At 31.8% G+C, this 13,572-nt stretch overlaps 1 long non-coding RNA gene across 3 annotated transcripts; it reads right to left on the bottom strand.

Annotated features, from left to right (window-relative positions):
• Positions 1-237: 237 nt before the first annotated feature.
• Positions 238-11,553, bottom strand: LOC138857798 (uncharacterized). Of its 3 annotated transcripts, XR_011396988.1 has the most exons (4): positions 11,528-11,548; positions 11,333-11,455; positions 5,775-6,110; positions 238-545 (listed from the first exon to the last, which is right to left on the bottom strand). It is a non-coding gene; the product is annotated as an uncharacterized lncRNA (long non-coding RNA). The 3 variants fall into 3 exon arrangements; XR_011396987.1 differs by having other exon boundaries at positions 11,333-11,553; XR_011396989.1 differs by lacking the exons at positions 11,333-11,455; positions 11,528-11,548 and adding an exon at positions 9,096-9,173.
• Positions 11,554-13,572: the final 2,019 nt, after the last annotated feature.

Raw genomic sequence — 13,572 nt, 5'->3', positions numbered from 1 at the left:
TCCTATTGATTTTAGATATTTATAGTTTTTTTTTTAATTTAATGTTGCTATGTATTATAAAATAAAATAAAATAATTTGCATGCAAAAAAAATATTTAAAATTGTAATTTTTTCATGGATCGACGATTCCGTACTCCTTAAAAGTTTATTTTTTATATCGACTTGAAACTGCTTTATTAAAAGACTTGGAGGCCTGTTAAAATACTTACCTTGACTTTTTCCATTTAAAGTAATAAGTTTATAATACAAATATTTGTGTATTAAAAAATCACACAATTTTTCGCAATTTAAAATGAAGTGAGTTATGGAAAACTTGCAATGTTCACTGATAGCTGAAAAATTAAGTTACATAAATATATTATATATGTTTGTTATACAGTACTTTTCGATATTTAATTTATTACTATTTTAATATGGAGCTTGGTGATGTTGATATTGTTGCACATTCATATTTTGTTGATTCGGTAATTGTCTTTGAAGTTGAGCGACTAAATTTGGAGTTTGTTGCTGGTTTATAGTTTGATTCTGAGATTGCACCATTCCACCTAAAATTTCAAAGATTTCGTCAAATGGTTATGAAATTGTAAAACTAATCTAGGTCTAAACCTATAAAGAATATTTGTTTCCAAACTCTCTTAGACTACTAACATTGGAATATATAAATGATTATTTCTTTAGTTCAGTTTTTTCGGTTCTACTAGCATATTTTTAACTATTACAACCCAAAACAGATGATTTTACTTTCAGTGCACGTGAATAAAAAGTATTTGGCCTAAAAATTAAAGAACGTTGTTTTTATACCCTGAACAGGATATATTAAGTTCGCCGCGAGGTTTGTAACATCCAGAAGCAAACGTCGGAGGCCCTATAAAATATATACATAAATGATCAGCATGATGAGCGGAGTTGATTTACCAACGCCCGTCTGTCTGTATATGTGCAAACTAGCCCCTCAGTTTTTAAGCTATCGATCTGAAATTTTGCACTTGTCCTTTTCTCACTAAGAAGCTGCTGATTTGTCGGAATGGCCGATTTTGGACCACTGTAGCCATACAAACTGAACAATCGGAATCAAAATCTTGTATTGGAAACTGTTTTATTTGACGAGGTATCTACACGAAATTTGGCACGGATTATTATTTAAGGAAATAATGCAATCTCCGAAGAAAATGTATAGATCGGATGACTATAGCATATAGCTGCCATATTAACTAAAAGATCGGGGTAAAGTGCTTGCATTTAAAACCTTTTCATTTTACGAGGTATCTTCACAAAATTAGGCATAATTTATTGTCTAAGGCAACAATATAATCTCCGAAAAAAATTTTCAGATCAGATCACTGTAGCATACAGCTGCCATACAAACTGAACGATCGGAATCTAGTGCTTGTATGGAAAACTCTTTCATTTAACGAGGTATCTTCACAAAATTTGGAATAATGCAATAATGCAAATCGGAATCAACTGCTTGTATGGAAAACTTTGACAAGGTATCTTCACGAAATTTGGCATGGATGATTATTAAAGGCAACAAAGTATTATCCGCAAAAATTGTTCAGATCAGATCATTATATCATATAGCTGCCATACAAATTGAATGATCGGAATCAAGTTCTGTGAAGGGTATTATAGCTTCGGTGCAATCGAAGTTTTCCTTTTTTTCTTGTTTTCTTGTTGAATGAATATAATTATGGCTTTATTCCTCGACATGAGCTACATTTGCAGTAATTACTTGACTGTAAGTCTTCGACCATTTCCATATCGGTTCGATAGTTTGAAGATGCGAGGTCTTTACAATTATGGTTTTTTCCATTGGCCGAGGGACAAATCTAGTGAGTTGGTGACTAGATCATGGCGAAATTCCTTCAAACTAACGGGTGTATCACGTTTATTCAAAAACCGTGGCACCGATGATCCCTAAAGCGATGATAAGTAAAATTGTCGAATTCTTTAAGATGTCAATGATATTAACTAAATCATTCAATTTTATTTCACTACAGCATTATATAATATAACCCTTTATGGTCTATTTGTGAATATCTTGGGTATCATTTAGATATATTATCTATTGAATGATATATACGGTATAAATCTAAACCCAAATTTGAAAATCCTTTTATTAGGTTTATGGAGGCTGGGGATGTATTGATCTAATTTGATCGATTTGGGAATGTTATTATCAGTTTACGACGCGAAAGGTTTGTTTGGCCATTTTTTACCATTAAAAAAAATTAAACAACGATTTGTGTTTCCAATGAAATCACGTCTACGGAATCTACTTTTTCACGAACACAAGTATTTCATTGTATCGAAAAAGTTAAAGAAACAGACCTTGAAAGACACGACTATGTTATACTAAAGAGATAGCAGAGGATCTTAACAACGCTTATGGATCGACTCAACACATTGTGGTTGTTTTAGGTATGTCAATGTTAGATATGTACAAAATGGTCTGCAAAAAGCTCGTCGAGTATGTAAAGGTCGCAAAAGAGATGATTGACAAATGAGGCGTGGGTTTGTGAATATGACGTCGAAACTGTCTAACAATATGGCGAATGGCGGTTCAAAAATGAGCCGAAAGCCGAGTGAAGGCCATCCGATCTGTTTTGACAGTTCTATAAATTTTATCCGATTGCGGACGGTCACAAGGTGCCGAGCATCGATCACTCTACAAAAATTTTGTTTGTTTGTATATATACAACATATGTTATCTAAAACTCCATACACTTGTAGTGCGTATCCACAATAGAACGCACAATTTTAATACAAAAACTTCAAGTAGTTTTCTACTATGGTAAATGTAGCAGGGCCACAGTTATTTACCAGAGGCAAAATAGAGAGGAAAACCGCTATAGTGAAGTTACCTCATTTTACTGGTTGTTGTCGAAATTCGAAATGTAAAAATTTAACAGAAATGGGAAGAAACAGCTTAAAAACTACCTGTACCAGCTTAAAACTTTTAACTGTGGGTTAACTATGGGTATACAAAGGCACGTCAGAATGATCAATGATTTGTTTTTTATTTTGAATATAACAGTCTTCATGACTAAACTAAATTCAGTCTTAATTTTTAATTTCAGGTACAATCAAGATCTTTGATTTAACAATATACTTATTAATTAATCTCCTTTTCTTGCGTTATTTTGTTTTTTGTATTCGAACTTAAAAATTTCTAGATCTATTTGCTCTTTTTTAATCTCATTTTTTTCAATAATACTTTTAAGCAATTGAGAACTTATGCTAACAAACTCATCTTTCATTTCGGTAATAGCTCTTCCAACAGTTTTATTATTATTTTCTAATGCTTGGTATATACGCCTCAAACTGCTAGAATTTTTAGTCTGCAGTTCTTTTAATTTATCAATTTTTTCAACACTGGGATTGTTGGTTTCCTCATCAAAAAATCTATTTAAACAATCTGGTGTACTATCTAATTTTTCTAATCAGAAGGTAAATTTTCTATATGTTGCTCTAGCGATGAGGAAGACAAATCTATATCTGGATTCACTGCAATTGCAACATATACATACATTCTCATTGACGGGTTGGGTGTCAAGAGAAACGCCTGGTACGCCTTCCACGGTTTGCGAAATGCCGCAAAGACGCACAATTGTTTCTTCATTTTGAGTGAGCTGATATTTACAAAAGGGGCCACCCCCTGTTGCTCGACTCTCAATTTTGTTGTCTGTTAAACTGCAGTTTAATTTTCACTGAAATTCATTTATTTACCTTTTTCCACCCGGAGACATCTTTATGTGGTGGACCTGCAGCATTTAGGGATTCCGTTAATGCCTGCCATAATGCATCTATAATTGGCTTATTGCGTTTTGTAAATCCTCTTATAATGTCTGGATTTTTTTTCATAAACTCAATTATTAGTGTATTTTGTGTTCGGTTCTTATGTTTTCCTAACAGCGCACAGAAATAACAACGCAATATTTAAATTTGTTAGCGAATATCCTCTTGCTTTATTTCTGATATCAAAACCGATAAAATTGGTTTCGATGACACCCAAATCCGTTACAAATTCTGTTTCGAACATCAAACTAATAATATCTGAATTCATGACACCTACAACATTTTTTTATCGGTTTCAATTCTGATTCTGACAACTATCAGATTCTACAACACCCCTGAATGAAATTATAATATTAAGTAAACATGCATAAGCACCATATGAAATGTGTTTAGAACTAATATAAGTAATAAGGAATTTCATATAAATGGCAATTTTATATAAATTTTATAATATAGTTCATAATATGAAATAAATTAAAATAATATTTCAAATCGCTAATAGGTAATGTTGCCAATTCTCCTTTCTGAAGGGAACATCAGACAAATTCTTCAATTTCTGATTTTTAGCAAATGTTGTGAGGAAGCAGCTTGTAGGCCACATACAGGACGAGGGGGATGGTAGGATTTTCAGTGATACAAATTGTAAAATTGAAATTTTGCTGATTCTTCAGTTTTACTGAAAACATTCAAATTCAATTTCATTCATTTTTATTTAAACTTCATTTTTTCGCATTTGCGGTAGGAATTCTATATGAAAACTAAATTTGGTTGGCCAGGCGCACATAAAAAAGAGCAGTACATAGTTATAAACGATCGCACTTCGTTTTGTAGCATACGCGCGTTCGTTATGGATAAATTTGTTGTCGTTGTAATATGAAATACTTCGAAAATATGGTGCGAGTTTGCTCGAATCTTATTGGTAGATGATGGTGCGTCTGCGTTTTTTTTGTAGCTTGCGCAAATGTTTGATTTTTTTACAAAAGTCATATTGAGGGACAAGGCAATTTCGGGAATATTCACATACAAATTGACTATTTGAAACTAGTAAGCGACAATAGCTGTTTGAGTTCACCTATTAGACATCACTTTTTAATTATTGTCTGTGGTGCTGCTTGTTTAGCACAGTTCGTTTTTTCAAATTTACATCAAATATATTGCCTGAGTTCAAATCCTAACACAGATGTAGTTTTATTCCTTTTTTAATTGTTATAAACCTTTTTTATTAAATTTATTTTAATTTCATTTTAATTTTTGCCTCATTGTATAAATGTTCTTCAAAATCTATTATTTCTTTTTGTTATTCTAATTTTCCCTAACACGCATGTCAAAGAACATCTGCCCATACATATATTAGCCATTTCTTAATAATGTTTTAATTTCATTTTAATTTTTGCCTCATTGTATAAATGTTCTTCAAAATCTTTTATTTCTTTTTGTTATTCCAATTTTCCCTAACACGCATGTTAAAGAACATCTGCGCATACATATATTAGCCATTCCTTTATAAGGTGGTGACAATTTACTTGGTTCCTGCTTAGAGTGGTGTAGTTTGTTGAATTTGATTATCATGAAATTTATACAGCTTTTTCAAAAAAATAAAAACTAGTGCCTGATCGAAGGGTTTTTTTAATTTAGATTTTTGATGAACAATTAAGTGTTGGTTTTCCCGAAAAACTGTAAAAAAATTTCAGAGGCCGCCCTTTTGTTAATTTATTAAAAAGCTTTCAAATGTATTAGATAATCTATTAGTAAAACTATTTTTTGTTCTCCTATTGATTTTAGATATTTATAGTTTTTTTTTTAATTTAATGTTGCTATGTATTATAAAATAAAATAAAATAATTTGCATGCAAAAAAAATATTTAAAATTGTAATTTTTTCATGGATCGACGATTCCGTACTCCTTAAAAGTTTATTTTTTATATCGACTTGAAACTGCTTTATTAAAAGACTTGGAGGCCTGTTAAAATACTTACCTTGACTTTTTCCATTTAAAGTAATAAGTTTATAATACAAATATTTGTGTATTAAAAAATCACACAATTTTTCGCAATTTAAAATGAAGTGAGTTATGGAAAACTTGCAATGTTCACTGATAGCTGAAAAATTAAGTTACATAAATATATTATATATGTTTGTTATACAGTACTTTTCGATATTTAATTTATTACTATTTTAATATGGAGCTTGGTGATGTTGATATTGTTGCACATTCATATTTTGTTGATTCGGTAATTGTCTTTGAAGTTGAGCGACTAAATTTGGAGTTTGTTGCTGGTTTATAGTTTGATTCTGAGATTGCACCATTCCACCTAAAATTTCAAAGATTTCGTCAAATGGTTATGAAATTGTAAAACTAATCTAGGTCTAAACCTATAAAGAATATTTGTTTCCAAACTCTCTTAGACTACTAACATTGGAATATATAAATGATTATTTCTTTAGTTCAGTTTTTTCGGTTCTACTAGCATATTTTTAACTATTACAACCCAAAACAGATGATTTTACTTTCAGTGCACGTGAATAAAAAGTATTTGGCCTAAAAATTAAAGAACGTTGTTTTTATACCCTGAACAGGATATATTAAGTTCGCCGCGAGGTTTGTAACATCCAGAAGCAAACGTCGGAGGCCCTATAAAATATATACATAAATGATCAGCATGATGAGCGGAGTTGATTTACCCACGCCCGTCTGTCTGTATATGTGCAAACTAGCCCCTCAGTTTTTAAGCTATCGATCTGAAATTTTGCACTTGTCCTTTTCTCACTAAGAAGCTGCTGATTTGTCGGAATGGCCGATTTTGGACCACTGTAGCCATACAAACTGAACAATCGGAATCAAAATCTTGTATTGGAAACTGTTTTATTTGACGAGGTATCTACACGAAATTTGGCACGGATTATTATTTAAGGAAATAATGCAATCTCCGAAGAAAATGTATAGATCGGATGACTATAGCATATAGCTGCCATATTAACTAAAAGATCGGGGTAAAGTGCTTGCATTTAAAACCTTTTCATTTTACGAGGTATCTTCACAAAATTAGGCATAATTTATTGTCTAAGGCAACAATATAATCTCCGAAAAAAATTTTCAGATCAGATCACTGTAGCATATAGCTGCCATACAAACTGAACGATCGGAATCTAGTGCTTGTATGGAAAACTCTTTCATTTAACGAGGTATCTTCACAAAATTTGGAATAATGCAATAATGCAAATCGGAATCAAGTGCTTGTATGGAAAACTTTGACAAGGTATCTTCACGAAATTTGGCATGGATGATTATTAAAGGCAACAAAGTATTATCCGCAAAAATTGTTCAGATCAGATCATTATATCATATAGCTGCCATACAAATTGAATGATCGGAATCAAGTTCTGTGAAGGGTATTATAGCTTCGGTGCAATCGAAGTTTTCCTTTTTTTCTTGTTTTCTTGTTGAATGAATATAATTATGGCTTTATTCCTCGACATGAGCTACATTTGCAGTAATTACTTGACTGTAAGTCTTCGACCATTTCCATATCGGTTCGATAGTTTGAAGATGCGAGGTCTTTACAATTATGGTTTTTTCCATTGGCCGAGGGACAAATCTAGTGAGTTGGTGACTAGATCATGGCGAAATTCCTTCAAACTAACGGGTGTATCACATTTATTCAAAAACCGTGGCACCGATGATCCCTAAAGCGATGATAAGTAAAATTGTCGAATTCTTTAAGATGTCAATGATATTAACTAAATCATTCAATTTTATTTCACTACAGCATTATATAATATAACCCTTTATGGTCTATTTGTGAATATCTTGGGTATCATTTAGATATATTATCTATTGAATGATATATACGGTATAAATCTAAACCCAAATTTGAAAATCCTTTTATTAGGTTTATGGAGGCTGGGGATGTATTGATCTAATTTGATCGATTTGGGAATGTTATTATCAGTTTACGACGCGAAAGGTTTGTTTGGCCATTTTTTACCATTAAAAAAAATTAAACAACGATTTGTGTTTCCAATGAAATCACGTCTACGGAATCTACTTTTTCACGAACACAAGTATTTCATTGTATCGAAAAAGTTAAAGAAACAGACCTTGAAAGACACGACTATGTTATACTAAAGAGATAGCAGAGGATCTTAACAACGCTTATGGATCGACTCAACACATTGTGGTTGTTTTAGGTATGTCAATGTTAGATATGTACAAAATGGTCTGCAAAAAGCTCGTCGAGTATGTAAAGGTCGCAAAAGAGATGATTGACAAATGAGGCGTGGGTTTGTGAATATGACGTCGAAACTGTCTAACAATATGGCGAATGGCGGTTCAAAAATGAGCCGAAAGCCGAGTGAAGGCCATCCGATCTGTTTTGAGAGTTCTATAAATTTTATCCGATTGCGGACGGTCACAGGGTGCCGAGCATCGATCACTCTACAAAAATTTTGTTTGTTTGTATATATACAACATATGTTATCTAAAACTCCATACACTTGTAGTGCGTATCCACAATAGAACGCACAATTTTAATACAAAAACTTCAAGTAGTTTTCTACTATGGTAAATGTAGCAGGGCCACAGTTATTTACCAGAGGCAAAATAGAGAGGAAAACCACTATAGTGAAGTTACCTCATTTTACTGGTTGTTGTCGAAATTCGAAATGTAAAAATTTAACAGAAATGGGAAGAAACAGCTTAAAAACTACCTGTACCAGCTTAAAACTTTTAACTGTGGGTTAACTATGGGTATACAAAGGCACGTCAGAATGATCAATGATTTGTTTTTTATTTTGAATATAACAGTCTTCATGACTAAACTAAATTCAGTCTTAATTTTTAATTTCAGGTACAATCAAGATCTTTGATTTAACAATATACTTATTAATTAATCTCCTTTTCTTGCGTTATTTTGTTTTTTGTATTCGAACTTAAAAATTTCTAGATCTATTTGCTCTTTTTTAATCTCATTTTTTTCAATAATACTTTTAAGCAATTGAGAACTTATGCTAACAAACTCATCTTTCATTTCGGTAATAGCTCTTCCAACAGTTTTATTATTATTTTCTAATGCTTGGTATATACGCCTCAAACTGCTAGAATTTTTAGTCTGCAGTTCTTTTAATTTATCAATTTTTTCAACACTGGGATTGTTGGTTTCCTCATCAAAAAATCTATTTAAACAATCTGGTGTACTATCTAATTTTTCTAATCAGAAGGTAAATTTTCTATATGTTGCTCTAGCGATGAGGAAGACAAATCTATATCTGGATTCACTGCAATTGCAACATATACATACATTCTCATTGACGGGTTGGGTGTCAAGAGAAACGCCTGGTACGCCTTCCACGGTTTGCGAAATGCCGCAAAGACGCACAATTGTTTCTTCATTTTGAGTGAGCTGATATTTACAAAAGGGGCCACCCCCTGTTGCTCGACTCTCAATTTTGTTGTCTGTTAAACTGCAGTTTAATTTTCACTGAAATTCATTTATTTACCTTTTTCCACCCGGAGACATCTTTATGTGGTGGACCTGCAGCATTTAGGGATTCCGTTAATGCCTGCCATAATTCATCTATAATTGGCTTATTGCGTTTTGTAAATCCTCTTATAATGTCTGGATTTTTTTCCATAAACTCAATTATTAGTGTATTTTGAGTTTGGTTCTTATGTTTTCCTAACAGCGCACAGAAATAACAACGCAATATTTAAATTTGTTAGCGAATATCCTCTTGCTTTATTTCTGATATCAAAACCGATAAAATTGGTTTCGATGACACCCAAATCCGTTACAAATTCTGTTTCGAACATCAAACTAATAATATCTGAATTCATGACACCTACAACATTTTTTTATCGGTTTCAATTCTGATTCTGACAACTATCAGATTCTAAAACACCCCTGAATGAAATTATAATATTAAGTAAACATGCATAAGCACCATATGAAATGTGTTTAGAACTAATATAAGTAATAAGGAATTTCATATAAATGGCAATTTTATATAAATTTTATAATATAGTTCATAATATGAAATAAATTAAAATAATATTTCAAATCGCTAATAGGTCAAGTTGCCAATTCTCCTTTCTGAAGGGAACATCAGACAAATTCTTCAATTTCTGATTTTTAGCAAATGTTGTGAGGAAGCAGCTTGTAGGCCACATACAGGACGAGGGGGATGGTAGGATTTTCAGTGATACAAATTGTAAAATTGAAATTTTGCTGATTCTTCAGTTTTACTGAAAACATTCAAATTCAATTTCATTCATTTTTATTTAAACTTCATTTTTTCGCATTTGCGGTAGGAATTCTATATGAAAACTAAATTTGGTTGGCCAGGCGCACATAAAAAAGAGCAGTACATAGTTATAAACGATCGCACTTCGTTTTGTAGCGTTCGTTATGGATAAATTTGTTGTCGTTGTAATATGAAATACTTCGAAAATATGGTGCGAGTTTGCTCGAATCTTATTGGTAGATGATGGTGCGTCTGCGTTTTTTTTGTAGCTTGCGCAAATGTTTGATTTTTTTACAAAAGTCATATTGAGGGACAAGGCAATTTCGGGAATATTCACATACAAATTGACTATTTGAAACTAGTAAACGACAATAGCTGTTTGAGTTCACCTATTAGACATCACTTTTTAATTATTGTCTGTGGTGCTGCTTGTTTAGCACAGTTCGTTTTTTCAAATTTACATCAAATATATTGCCTGAGTTCAAATCCTAACACAGATGTAGTTTTATTCCTTTTTTAATTGTTATAAACCTTTTTTATTAAATTTATTTTAATTTCATTTTAATTTTTGCCTCATTGTATAAATGTTCTTCAAAATCTATTATTTCTTTTTGTTATTCTAATTTTCCCTAACACGCATGTCAAAGAACATCTGCCCATACATATATTAGCCATTTCTTTATAATGTTTTAATTTCATTTTAATTTTTGCCTCATTGTATAAATGTTCTTCAAAATCTTTTATTTCTTTTTGTTATTCTAATTTTCCCTAACACGCATGTTAAAGAACATCTGCGCATACATATATTAGCCATTCCTTTATAAGGTGGTGACAATTTACTTGGTTCCTGCTTAGAGTGGTGTAGTTTGTTGAATTTGATTATCATGAAATTTATACAGCTTTTTCAAAAAAATAAAAACTAGTGCCTGATCGAAGGGTTTTTTTAATTTAGATTTTTGATGAACAATTAAGTGTTGGTTTTCCCGAAAAACTGTAAAAAAATTTCAGAGGCCGCCCTTTTGTTAATTTATTAAAAAGCTTTCAAATGTATTAGATAATCTATTAGTAAAACTATTTTTTGTTCTCCTATTGATTTTAGATATTTATAGTTTTTTTTTTAATTTAATGTTGCTATGTATTATAAAATAAAATAAAATAATTTGCATGCAAAAAAAAATATTTAAAATTGTAATTTTTTCATGGATCGACGATTCCGTACTCCTTAAAAGTTTATTTTTTATATCGACTTGAAACTGCTTTATTAAAAGACTTGGAGGCCTGTTAAAATACTTACCTTGACTTTTTCCATTTAAAGTAATAAGTTTATAATACAAATATTTGTGTATTAAAAAATCACACAATTTTTCGCAATTTAAAATGAAGTGAGTTATGGAAAACTTGCAATGTTCACTGATAGCTGAAAAATTAAGTTACATAAATATATTATATATGTTTGTTATACAGTACTTTTCGATATTTAATTTATTACTATTTTAATATGGAGCTTGGTAATGTTGATATTGTTGCACATTCATATTTTGTTGATTCGGTAATTGTCTTTGAAGTTGAGCGACTAAATTTGGAGTTTGTTGCTGGTTTATAGTTTGATTCTGAGATTGCACCATTCCACCTAAAATTTCAAAGATTTCGTCAAATGGTTATGAAATTGTAAAACTAATCTAGGTCTAAACCTATAAAGAATATTTGTTTCCAAACTCTCTTAGACTACTAACATTGGAATATATAAATGATTATTTCTTTAGTTCAGTTTTTTCGGTTCTACTAGCATATTTTTAAATATTACAACCCAAAACAGATGATTTTACTTTCAGTGCACGTGAATAAAAAGTATTTGGCCTAAAAATTAAAGAACGTTGTTTTTATACCCTGAACAGGATATATTAAGTTCGCCGCGAGGTTTGTAACATCCAGAAGCAAACGTCGGAGGCCCTATAAAATATATACATAAATGATCAGCATGATGAGCCGAGTTGATTTACCCACGCCCGTCTGTCTGTATATGTGCAAACTAGCCCCTCAGTTTTTAAGCTATCGATCTGAAATTTTGCACTTGTCCTTTTCTCACTAAGAAGCTGCTGATTTGTCGGAATGGCCGATTTTGGACCACTGTAGCCATACAAACTGAACAATCGGAATCAAAATCTTGTATTGGAAACCGTTTTATTTGACGAGGTATCTACACGAAATTTGGCACGGATTATTATTTAAGGAAATAATGCAATCTCCGAAGAAAATGTATAGATCGGATGACTATAGCATATTAACTAAAAGATCGGGGTAAAGTGCTTGCATTTAAAACCTTTTCATTTTACGAGGTATCTTTACAAAATTAGGCATAATTTATTGTCTAAGGCAACAATATAATCTCCGAAAAAAATTTTCAGATCAGATCACTATAGCATATAGCTGCCATACAAACTGAACGATCGGAATCTAGTGCTTGTATGGAAAACTCTTTCATTTAACGAGGTATCTTCACAAAATTTCGAATAATGCAAATCGGAATCAAATGCTTGTATGGAAAACTTTGACAAGGTATCTTCACGAAATTTGGCATGGATGATTATTAAAGGCAACAAAGTATTATCCGCAAAAATTGTTCAGATCAGATCATTATATCATATAGCTGCCATACAAATTGAATGATCGGAATCAAGTTCTGTGAAGGGTATTATAGCTTCGGTGCAATCGAAGTTTACGTTTTTTCTTGTTTTCTTGTTGAATGAATATAATTATGGCTTTATTCCTCGACATAAGCTACATTTGCAGTAATTACTTGACTGTAAGTCTTCGACCATTTCCATATCGGTTCGATAGTTTGAAGTTGCGAGGTCTTTACAATTATGGTTTTTTCCATTGGCCGAGGGACAAATCTAGTGAGTTGGTGACTAGATCATGGCGAAATTCCTTCAAACTAACGGTTGTATCACGTTTATTCAAAAACCGTGGCACCGATGATCCCTAAAGCGATGATAAGTAAAATTGTCGAATTCTTTAAGATGTCAATGATATTAACTAAATCATTCAATTTAATTTCACTACAGCATTATATAATATAACCCTTTATGGTCTATTTGTGAATATCTTGGGTATCATTTAGATATATTATCTATTGAATGATATATACGGTATAAATTTAAACCCAAATTTGAAAATCCTTTTATGGAGGCTGGGGATGTATTGATCTAATTTGATCGATTTGGGAATGTTATTATCAGTTTACGACGCGAAAGGTTTGTTTGGCCATTTTTTACCATTAAAAAAATTAAACAACGATTTGTGTTTCCAATGAAATCACGTCTACGGAATCTACTTTTTCACGAACACAAGTATTTCATTGTATCGAAAAAGTTAAAGAAACAGACCTTGAAAGACAAATGGTCTGCAAAAAGCTCGTCGAGTATGTAAAGGTCGCAAAAGAGATGATTGACAAATGAGGCGTGGGTTTGTGAATATGACGTCGAAACTGTCTAACAATATGGCGAATGGCGGTTCAAAAATGAGCCGAAAGCC

The sequence above is a fragment of the Bactrocera oleae genome, chromosome 6 (genome assembly GCF_042242935.1).
Source record: "Bactrocera oleae isolate idBacOlea1 chromosome 6, idBacOlea1, whole genome shotgun sequence".
Lineage (NCBI taxonomy): Eukaryota > Metazoa > Arthropoda > Insecta > Diptera > Tephritidae > Bactrocera > Bactrocera oleae.
The sequence above is the reverse complement of the archived record's forward strand: the minus strand, read 5'-3'. Positions and strand labels throughout refer to the sequence as shown.